Source organism: Palaemon carinicauda, chromosome 45 (assembly GCF_036898095.1).
Source record: "Palaemon carinicauda isolate YSFRI2023 chromosome 45, ASM3689809v2, whole genome shotgun sequence".
In the NCBI taxonomy this organism is placed as follows: domain Eukaryota; kingdom Metazoa; phylum Arthropoda; class Malacostraca; order Decapoda; family Palaemonidae; genus Palaemon; species Palaemon carinicauda.
Window position 1 is genome coordinate 25,527,591 of NC_090769.1, and position 11,721 is coordinate 25,539,311.

An 11,721-nucleotide genomic window follows, 5' to 3' on the forward strand; every position below is an offset into this window, starting at 1 on the left:
GATTCTTTTGTTTTTTTTAGAAAATTACTCGATTTATATCTTTATTATGTGGAAATAGTCAGATTGTGACAAATGTGATAACATAAGTTATTGTTTATATTTAATTTGGGGCTTCACGTGAAAATAGTTGCTTTAAATGTATAAAATATAAATTTTGGGATTGAAGGTTACCGATAATAACATCATCTACATTAGTCTTGTGGGAGTAGATAGTATTAGATATAGATATTAAGCTGACCGTATACTAGCACGGGCTCTTGCCACGAGCCCAGTCCGTAACGTAACTAGGACATATTCGAATCATGCCTAATGTCATTATGCTAATTAAGGGTTCTCTTGTGTGAGAGGACGAGGAAAATTCTTTAAAGTAAACTAATGAATTTTCTCAGTTCGTCCATCCATCGTTTTCTCTTCCTTTCTTTTTTTTCATTCTCTAGGGACCCATTCTCTCTCTCTCTCTCTCTCTCTCTCTCTCTCTCTCTCTCTCTCTCTCTCTCTCTCATAATGGCTTTTTTTTTTGTGTCCAGGATACGATTTGCCTGAAATTCAGGCAAATAGCCATTGCCGATGTTAGTATTTTCAATAATTTTTTTTTTTTTTTTTTTTTTTTTGAGAAATTACAAGAGTCGACCCTTCATCCACTTGTAGTGCCACAGCCAATGTACTGTGGTCATCCACTGTCTTGGGTTAGAGTTCTCTTGCTTGAGGGTACACTCAGGCTAACCATTCTTTGTTTTACTTATTTCCTTTTCTCACTGGGCTATTTTTCCCTGTTGGGCCCTGGGTCTTAGTAAAGCATCTTGCGTTTTTCATCTAGGGTTGCAACTTAGCTAGTAATGATAATAATAGTAATAATGATAATAGTAATAATAAAGCGCGAATGTATGGATATATATATATATATATATATATATACTGTATATATATACATATACATATATATATATATATATATATATTTCTTTCCAGTCCCGCTCAGTTCTCCCCTACACTCAGGTAGCGGGAAGAGGGAGTAGTCTACCCTGGTGTGAAGGACGTTGCGTATATCTGCATATCGATCCAAATGTTTAGCTGTCATTTTTGACGGGTCGCATGCACTAGTAATAATAATAGTAATAATAATACTAGCTGAATTCCATAGCCATCATCCCTTAGTTCTTAGAGTTATCCTCTTACGCATGTAAAGACGCCAATACAAACAGCTTCCGGGTGCTTTTATCCCAGATCATTTTGAAATAGCTTTCAAATACGTTCTCATTCTCCCCCCCTCCCCCTCCCTCCACCCTCCCCCCTCTTCTCTAGACCTTCCCATCAGCCATCCTTCTTAATTTGCGCTTTGTCTTTTCATTATCATCCCGTCGGACGGGAGCGGAAGAAGGTGATGGGTTTTCGACCAAGGGAATGCACACAAAGGCCGAAGGGAAAAGGGGCATAAAGAAGTTGGGAAGAAAGGGGAGACGGGAACGATTGATAAAACCCTTTTCATGGTGACATCTTCTTCATTCGATTGGGTTATTCGTAGTTTTAAATTGAAGGGGGTTAAGCTGGTCCGTTAGTTGTAATGATGCATTTTGTCTTGGATGTAAGGGTACATACTTGTATACCCTCGCAGATTTTTATATTTAGACATATATAAACATACATATATATATATATATATATATATATATATATATATATATATACATACATACATACATACATCATACATACACATACACATAAATGGATCCGTTTCTAGTCCTCTGCAGGACAAAGTCGTCAAACAGGACTTTATTTATGTATGAAGTTTGGCCAGTTTCATCACCATGTTGGCCAGTGCTGATTAGTCATGGTGGGAGAGTTTTTGCCTGATCGCTCACAGCAAACCAGCCTAGTATGGGAGGCCCTGACTAGTACAGCTTTGCTGATCCTGGCGATACACAAATCCTTTCAACATGTTAAGTATCCCTCTCAGAAAGGAATATATATATATATATATATATATAATATATATATATATATATATATATATATATATATGTATGTATGTATGTATATATATTATATATATATATATATATATATATATATATATATACAGTATATATATGCACGACAGTTTGGAATCAGTATGTAGTTAAAGAAACGATTATACTCATTATTTTCCATATCCTTCGTTCCATAGCAGAGTCCAAGCAATGACGCCAGCAAATCAAAGTATCTCAAGTTCTTGAAAGTCTTGTGGCAGTATTTCTCTTTTAACTAATTTATATTCAACAATTCTGTCTCGTTTCTTCCCCGAGAGATACACTCGGAGGGGATGGGGGGAAGGCTTGAAGATGTGCGTGTGCAAATCTACCTGAATATTTAGTCACTTTTGCCGGGTCGCGTGCACTATTATAGTATATTGGATGAAGAATAATTTTAAATTGTGTGACAAAGATGCACAAAACATGGTTTTGTTTAGTATTTACAGTAAAAATATAATTAATAACCTAACCCCTTGAGTAGTAGCTAAAGGTATGAAGTAGTTATACACATTTCTGGCAACGAATAATGATATTTTGGTGGCAACGGTTAATGATATTTTGGTGGCAACGAATAATGATATTTTGGTGGCAATGGATAATGATATTTGGTGGCAACGGATAATGATATTTTGGTGGCAACGGATAATAATATTTTGCTGGCAACGAATAATGATATTTTGGTGGCAACGAATAATGATATTTTTCTGGCAACGAATAATGATATTTTTCTGGCAAACGGTTAATGATATTTTGGTGGCAACAAATAATGATATTTTGCTGGAAACTGATAATGATATTTTGTTGGCAATGGATAATGATATTTTGGTGGAAACAAATATTATTTTGTTGGTAACGGATAATGATATTTTGGTGGCAACGGTTAATTATATTTTAGTGGCAACGAATAATGATATTTTGGTGGCAACGGATAATGATATTTTGCTAGCAACGAATAATTCTAATTTTCTGGCAATGAATAATGATATTTTGGTGGCAACGGATAATGATATTTTGGTGGTAACGCATAATGATATTTTGGTGGCAACGGATAATGATATTTTGGTGGCAACGAATAATGATATTTTGGTGGCAATGGATAATGATATTTTGGTGGCAACGAATAATAATGTTTTGGTGGCAACGGATACTGATTTTTTTTGGTGGCAACGGTAATGATATTTTGCCAGCAATGAATAATTATATTTTTCTGGCAACGAATAACGATATTTTGCTGGCAACTGATAATGATATTTTGGTGGTAACGAATAATGTTATTTTGGTGGCAACAAAATTGTTATGATATTTAGCTGGCAACGAATAGTGATATTTTGCTGGTAACGAATAATGATATTTTGCTGGCAAGGGATAATGATATCTTGTTGGCAACGGATAATGATATTTTACTGACACCGGATAATTATATTTTCTGGCAACGAATAATAATATTTTTGTGGCATCGGATAATGATATTTTGCTGGCAACGAATAATGATATTTTGCTGGCAACCGATAATATTTTGCTGGCAACGGATTTGATATTTTGCTTGAGGGTACACTCGGACATAATATTCTATGTTATTTCTCTTCCTCTTTTTTTTTCAAGTTTTAATGATTTAAATATGAAAGTTTTATTGACTGTTGTTACTGATCTCAGTTTTTTTTTTCTTTTAATTCTTATCTACTTCTATTATAGTTTATTTACTACTTTATTTCTTTTCCTCACTGGGCTATTTTCCCTGTTGGAGCCCTTGGGCTTATAGCATCCTGCTTTTCCAACTAGGGTTGTAGCTTACCAAGTAATAATAAGAATAATAATAACGGATAATGATATTTTGCTGGGAACAGATAATGATATTTTGCTGGCAACGAATAATGATATTTTGCTGGCAACGGATAATGATATTTTGGTGGAAACGAATTATAATATTTTGCTGGAAATGACTGGCAACGAATTAGGATATTTTACTGGAAACGAATAATTATATTTTGCTGGCAACGACTGGCAACAAATAATGATATTTTGCTGGCAACGAATAATGATATTTTGCTGGTAACAGATAATGATAAACACAAACAAATAAATAGATTAAAAGACCAAGATTGAAATCAAGACGTAAAGAGCATAAACACCGGCAATAATAGTCCCGAGCTGATTGCTCTCGAAGGACAATAGCGACAGACGGGAGATTCCTGATAAATCACGTCTTATGGAAATGTCGATGATGAACTTTTCAGATTCGGAACAATGTGAGGGGGAAGATTACTTGTGTCCATAACGCAGATACATTAGGTGTCCGAGAGAGAGAGAGAGAGAGAGAGAGAGAGAGAGAGAGAAATGATTTGTTATGGAGCGAATTCACTATATGTTCTGGAGAGAGAGAGAGAGAGAGAGAGAGAGAGAGAGAGAACTGAAATGGTTGTTATGGAGTCAATTCACTATGTCCTGCACACAGAGAGAGAGAGAGAGAGAGAGAGAGAGAGAGAGAGAATCGGAAATTATTTTTTATGGAGCTAACTCACTATATATCCTGAGAGAGAGAGAGAGAGAGAGAGAGAGAGAGAGAGAGAATCGGAAATGATTTGTTATGGAGCTAATTCACTATGTCCTGAGAGAGAGAGAGAGAGAGAGAGAGAGAGAGAGAGAGAATCGGAAATGATTTGTTATGGAGCTAATTCACTATATGTCCTGAGAGAGAGAGAGAGAGAGAGAGAGAGAGAGAGAGAGAGAACTGAAATGGTTATGGAGTTGATTCCTTATATGTCCTGCACACACACACGAGAGAGAGAGAGAGAGAGAGAAAACAATTTCACATGTTAAAACTTTTCCGTTTTACCTGGAATCATTCTTTTCTTTTTTTTCAGTTCATAGAGTGTTTGTTTTTTCAGTCACAGTTGTTATTGACATACTTAGGTTGCATGGACTACGAATATTTAACCTTCTTAACGAATACACTAAATGTCTTTTTTAATTATAATAATCAGATGCGGTATAACTTATTTTAGACCAGTTAGGATTTTTTTTATATGATCACAGTCTTTTATGTCTATACTTTTGTATCCCATTGTATGAAACGATCATGGTATAATTTATTTTCGCTTCAAAGAAGTCGTAGGGATCGCACATTCCATTTTGAACTATTGCATAAGTATTACATGAAATATAGTTATTTTTTGGTGGTGGGAGTTTTGCATTTAACTTTTAAGTTATTTTCAAGACAAGATAATGATTTTCTGATTTGTATCAAAATATGTATGCAATTACAAATATTAGCTAATATATAAAAAAAAAAAAATGTTAAAAAAAACAGAAAAAACATTATGATCTTGAGCTATGCTCGAGATTGACCTTGATCCAGGGTTTCTAATTAGTCTGTATTTTGTTCGGGAAGCTTTTGTTTAATTGTCTTTTATTTTAAAGAATAGATCTAGGTATCCAGCCCTTAGTACACTTTACAAAGACCTTGTACATATTCAGCAAGGTACATGGCATAATAGAAGAAGCCGAGTTTCTTCCCTCTGCAAAGTTAGTCTTCTAAGTTATTCCAAAACAAAGGTTCAATAGCAGTTAGTTCTCGATGGAAACTCAATCTTGAATTCTGGTGTGTATAGCCCGTAGGTTTCCCCAGCATCTTAGGTGCGTTATGGTACTTCGGTTCCTCTCTCTCTCTCTCTCTCTCTCTCTCTCTCTCTCTCTCTGGTTTTGGGTTTGAAGATCACTGTTTTCTCCTGAATGCACACATCATTCCAGCACTTTTTGTTCGTCTTCTCTGTCTGGAGGTTCCCTTCCTTAAACTAACCTACACTTTTCTCTCTCTCTCTCTCTCTCTCTCTCTCTCTCTCTCTCTCTCTTGTACGTTAGAAAAATCAGCATATCACTTCATTCATAAATCATTACACCAATCGTTTACTAATGTATTTATCACCAACAAAATATCCCTCTTAACGAGAGAATGCCTTGATGAAGTCATTGGGCTTCAGCACGGCATATCATTCCCGTGCTGAAGGCTTGTGACGGGCAAGAGGGCTCTCGAACTGGGGAATTTCTTTTCCTCAGTTTGACTCTAAATTTCTCTCATTCTTTTTCTATTACCTCTTATTGCTTATTCCTCCTTCATAATTATCAGCTGTCTCCAACCTTGCTGTCAAAACTCTTTTACCCATTTCACTGTCCAGGTTTTTTAGAGGGGACATTGTATCCATGATCGGTTTTTATTTCAAAATCAATTGTGGGAGCTGTGGTGGTCTTGCCAACTGCCCGAAAATGTTTGGACACCTAGGAGTGTCAGTATTCCCATACTGGCACGCGGAACTATCTCTTAGGAAATTTGGCCTTCGGATTCCAGGGGTTGGCGATTTTATAGAGATAGGACTCTCGGCATTCTGTCCGGTTTGCCTGCCACTATGATTAGAGTGGGGATGATTGTATTCTTGAAATGCTCTCAGTCCCATCAAGCGGGTTTGGCATACACTTGAGCCACTCTAATCATAGTGGTACCATCCCTTTGTGGTAGGGTAGGGAGTGGACATTTGGTAAGCAGCTTTCACAGGTGTCATTGGTGGAGAAATTAATTCCAGGAAAGGCTAACGGTGTCTTCTTTGGAATTTCAGACAGTCTTAATTTTTTCTCTCCCTTAAACTATATTTTTTTCCATTGTTTTTTTTTCATTGTTATTATGACCCCTTCCCTCCCCCTGAAAAAATAATTAATGAGTAAACTTAATATTCCCCGTACCCCTGGATCAAATGGCGAACCCCAGACACCGTTGACGACTTCTGCTTGTTTAAATAGGGAAAGCTCTGTTGACAACCTCGGCAATAAAAAGGATTCCTCCAACAATACTTCTCTGACCAGTGTTGTTAAAGACAATTTATCGACACTGGTGGAAAATGATGCTTGTAATAACCGTAATACTTTACTCTCTGGTTCTGGCTCATTACCAGATCCAACAAAAAATCTGAAAATTCTCCACTTAAAAAACATACCAATTGGTTGTAGCTATGACATAATTCATGAAGCCTTCTGTAGATTTGGAGCAATCAAAGAAATTTTAATGGAGCTTAATGGTAGTAAAGGCTTTTGGGAAGCTTGGGTATCATTTTCAAGTTTTGAGATTGCTTTAGAAGCAAATAAAAATTTAGAGAGCATAAAAATTGACAATTGTTTGATTTCTGGGGCTTTATGTGATAAAGCACCAAGACACCTAGAGGTATATAAACCAGAAGAATGGATGGAAAAAGAAATAGAGCATAGACTTCCAGAAGTAAGAACCCCCAAGCCCCCAACATGGATAATTGCATCTGGAAAGATAGATAATTATAACTATTATAAGATTAGTAAATTTATACAAAAAAAAGTTGGATTAATTAAAAGTAAGGATATTAGTAGATACGGTAAGCAATCTGTTTTGATTAATGCAAAATCAGATACTCAAGCTCACATGCTTTGTGGCATGAAGATTGCAGAAATTGATCCTATTAAGGATATTAAACCACATATGAGCTTCAGCTATGGTAAAGGAGTAGTTTTTGATAAAGATCTATATGAATTCTCAGAACCAGAAATTCTGGACATGTGCCCTGCTAATGTTTGGAAAGTAAGTAAGATCCCTCAAACAAGCATGGTAGTTTTAACATTTGAAACCCCTGTTATACCAGATCATATAATTATTGAGAATGAAAGAGTACGTGTTCGAGAATATAAACCTAGGCCTTTACAATGCTTTAATTGTTTCAAGTACGGTCACCCTTCCCGGTACTGCAATAATACGAAGATCTGTATTAACTGTACTTTGTTAGAACATGGCCAATGCAACAGAGATACAACCTGTGCAAACTGTAAAGATAATCATAAACCAAATGATAAAAGATGTAGAGAATACAAGAATGAAGAAGCTGCAATCTTGAAAGCAAATGCTGAACATATAAGTGTAGGTTATGCAAAGCATTTACTCAATCGGCAACTTAATTTTGCTCGCGCGGTTAAGATGCCAACAAAAGATTATAATCCACTACCCCTTACTACCACAGGGGGACCAGTGGCAGCACCTGGCCCGTCAGGTGCATCTCCCTTAGTGGTAGTAGCCCAGCCATCTGGGTCAAGTGCTCAGGCTATAAAAGCCAGAGCACAAACCTCCAAAGAGGTCAATATGGTGTCCAACACACCAAAAGTATTGTCACCGATAGGAGCATCTCCCCTAGAGGTAGTAGCCCAGCCTTCTGGGTTAAGTGCTCGAACTGTAGAAGTTCTAGCACAATCCTCCAAGGAAGCCAATGTGGCTTCCACCACCTTAAATGTATTGTCTCAGGCAGAATCTCTACCTGATTTGATGGAGATTGGAAAACAAGATCTTCCAAAGAGGAAAAGGTCCCCATCATCCTCACCTTCATCTAAGTCAGGTAAGTGCCCTACTGCTCATGATCCTAAGGTTGACTCTTATAAAGATTCTAGAAAGAAAGAAAAGAAGAGTAGTGGCCTAGTAAAGCCTTCCATCTCCAGGCCTTACATGGCTTCATCTGAAAAGTCCCAAAAGACAAATGAGACAAAGAAAAATAATAACAAAAGATAATGTCTATCATCCAGTGGAATTGCAGAGGTCTAAGTACTAGCATTGAGCAAATAAAAACTTTAACCAGGGACTCAGACACGAAGGTAATTTGCCTACAGGAAACCAAGATCGGTGACAAACCATTTAATCCTGGACTCAATTATCATCTTTGTAGATCCCCTCCTTTGCAAGCTGCAAGAGCTCAAGGTGGTACAGGTTTTATTATTCACAAATCTGTAAAATTTGAAACAATCCCACTCAATACACCACTACAGGCATGTGCAGTTAGAACTCATATCGGGAAAAAAATTACTTTATGCTCGCTATATATTGAACCATCCTTAGAACTTTTCCTCTTAGATCATGCTGGTAATCCAAGAAGGCTTAGACTTTCTGACCTCCAAGACTTGATCAATCAGCTTCCTGCCCCTTTTATTTTAATGGGTGATTTTAATGCAAAGCATACTTTATGGGGTGGAAATGTGTGCGATAGATGGGGTAATCTTGTTGAAGAATTAATCGACAACAATGATGTAATACTAATGAATGATGGTTCTCCAACTAGGTATGATGTATTCCACAACTCTACATCAGCCATTGATTTGTCAATCTGTTCCTCATCCATTCGATTGGACTACCTTTGGTCAGTAAATGAACACCTACATGGCAGTGACCATTGGCCAATAATGTTAAATTATGTCCATAATCTTCCTTCTCAGTGTCCACCAAAATGGAAGATAGATGAGGCAGACTGGGCAGCTTATGAAAACTGTTCACACACTGATAAAGAATATGATGAATTTACATCTCCAGTGCATGCCTATCAACATCTTGAAAATATTATTGATGATAATGCTAGCAAGTTTATACCTAAAACATGCGGTTTACTTCATCGCTCTGTAGTTCCTTGGTGGAGTAAAGAATGTGCCAACGCAAGAAAAGTGACCCGAACTTGCTTCAGAAGATACTTGAGGACAAACTATTTAGCAGATAGAATAGCATATCTCAGAGCCTGTGCCAAACAAAAAAGAATTTTTAAAAAAGCAAAGAGAGCATCTTGGAAGAAATATATATCTAATATTAATACCAAAACTCCTTCAAAGGAAATATGGGACAAGATTAGAAAACTTCAAGGTAAATTCGTCCCTAAGCCTCTACCAATATTAAGGGAAAATAATAGATATATATCTGACCCCAAAGATGTAGCAGAGGTTCTTGCTAAGCACTTTGCTCATGTATCAAGTGCTGACAACTATTCCCCAGCATTTCAACAAATTAGAGCATCAACATCTGTTGTTCCTCCTGCTTCTTCAAATACTGAAGCTTTTAACCTGCCTTTTAGTATGGAGGAGATGCAAAATGCTATCTCCAGCTCTTCTTTAACTGCCCCAGGTGAGGATGGCATCCGGTATGAAATGATATCACATCTTCCAGTGGATACCAAGGAATTTTTATTAGAAACCTTTAATGGTCTATGGGCTTCCCATACATCTCCTGATTCCTGGCATACTTCAATTGTAATTCCAGGCCACAGGTCTGGTAAAGACCCAGAACTGCCATCTAGTTATAGGCCCATATCCTTGACCAGTTGCATATGCAAACTATTTGAGAGAATGATCAACAATAGACTTGTGTGGTATCTAGAATCAAAAAATCTTTTATCTAACAGACAGTTTGGTTTTAGGAAGAACCGAAGTACTCTAGACCCTTTGCTGATGTTATCAAGGGAAATTTCAAATGCTTTTTCTAACCAAAACCAGGTGGTGGGTGTCTTTTTTGACCTTGAAAAGGCATATGACACCACCTGGAGGGGTGGTATTTTAAAGCAATTGGCCTCGTGGGGTATAGGAGGACATATGTTCTCTTTTATTGAAGAATTTTTATCAAACCGCTCCATTAAAGTGAGAGTAGGGTCAGAACTATCTTCATCCTACATGCAAGAAGAAGGTGTCCCCCAAGGCAGCGTATTGAGTGTGACCTTGTTTGCTGTTGCTATTAATAGTCTCATTAGTCACATACCTCCTGGCATACAAGGATCACTATTTGTCGATGACTTTGCAATTTATTGTAGTGGATCATCTGCACTACAAGCATGCCAAAATCTTCAAATTGCAATAAATGCTGCTTCCGCATGGGCAAATTCTCGCGGATTCATGTTTTCTCCTCAGAAGACCAAAGCCATTCGCTTTACTCGTACTCGTAAAAGGGAAGAGATCCCCACCCTTTTCTTAAATGATTGTATTTTGCCATATGAGGATAGTGTCAAGTTTCTTGGAGTCATTTTCGACAAGAAAATGACATTTGGTCCCCATATAAATGACCTATCTATCAGGGTTAAGAAGTCACTGAACATTCTGAAAGTGATATCGCATTTTGATTGGGGTGCTGATAGAACAACTTTGCTTAGAATTTATACATCTTTGTGTCTGAGCAAGTTAGACTATGCATGCCAAATATATGGGTCAGCTACAAAGACTTTACTTGGAAAACTTGATATTGTTCACAATGCTGGGCTTCGCATCTGCACAGGTGCTTACAGAACATCTCCCATTGACAGTCTCTATGTTGATTCTGGCATACCTCCCCTTTCCATTCGCAGAGAGGAGTTGAGTTTGAGGTTTTTAGCTAGGTCCCTTGCTGTGAGAAAACAATCCTAACTGTAAATATGTTAGGGCGCCTTTAGATCGGCTCCTAACAGATCTAGAGTGCCTAAGCCTTTGGAAGTACAGCTGAAAAATGATGCTAGAGAAGTAGGCTTGTTAACAGCACAGATAGCAGAGGTAGGATATCCCAAGTCTCCTCCTTGGTGTAATCCACCTGTTAAAGTATGTTTTACGGCAGGAGGGAAAAATACTTTACCTAGTAGGGTAATGAAAAGTGAGTTTTTAAATCATGCTGCTCAACATCATGGGAAACATGTTTTTACAGATGGCTCCAAATCGGCTGCAGGAGTTGGAAGTGCAGCTGTGATGGGGGATATTGTTATTAGAAGGAAACTCCCATACTCTTGTTCAATTTTTACTGCTGAGCTGTACGCAATAATTCTCGCAGTCCAACATATTTTTAAAAATGGCAACCAAAATAGTTTTTATACAATTTTTACGGATTCCAATAGTGTTTTACTCTCATTAAAACAAATTATGCCAGGCCATCATCTAGTACAAG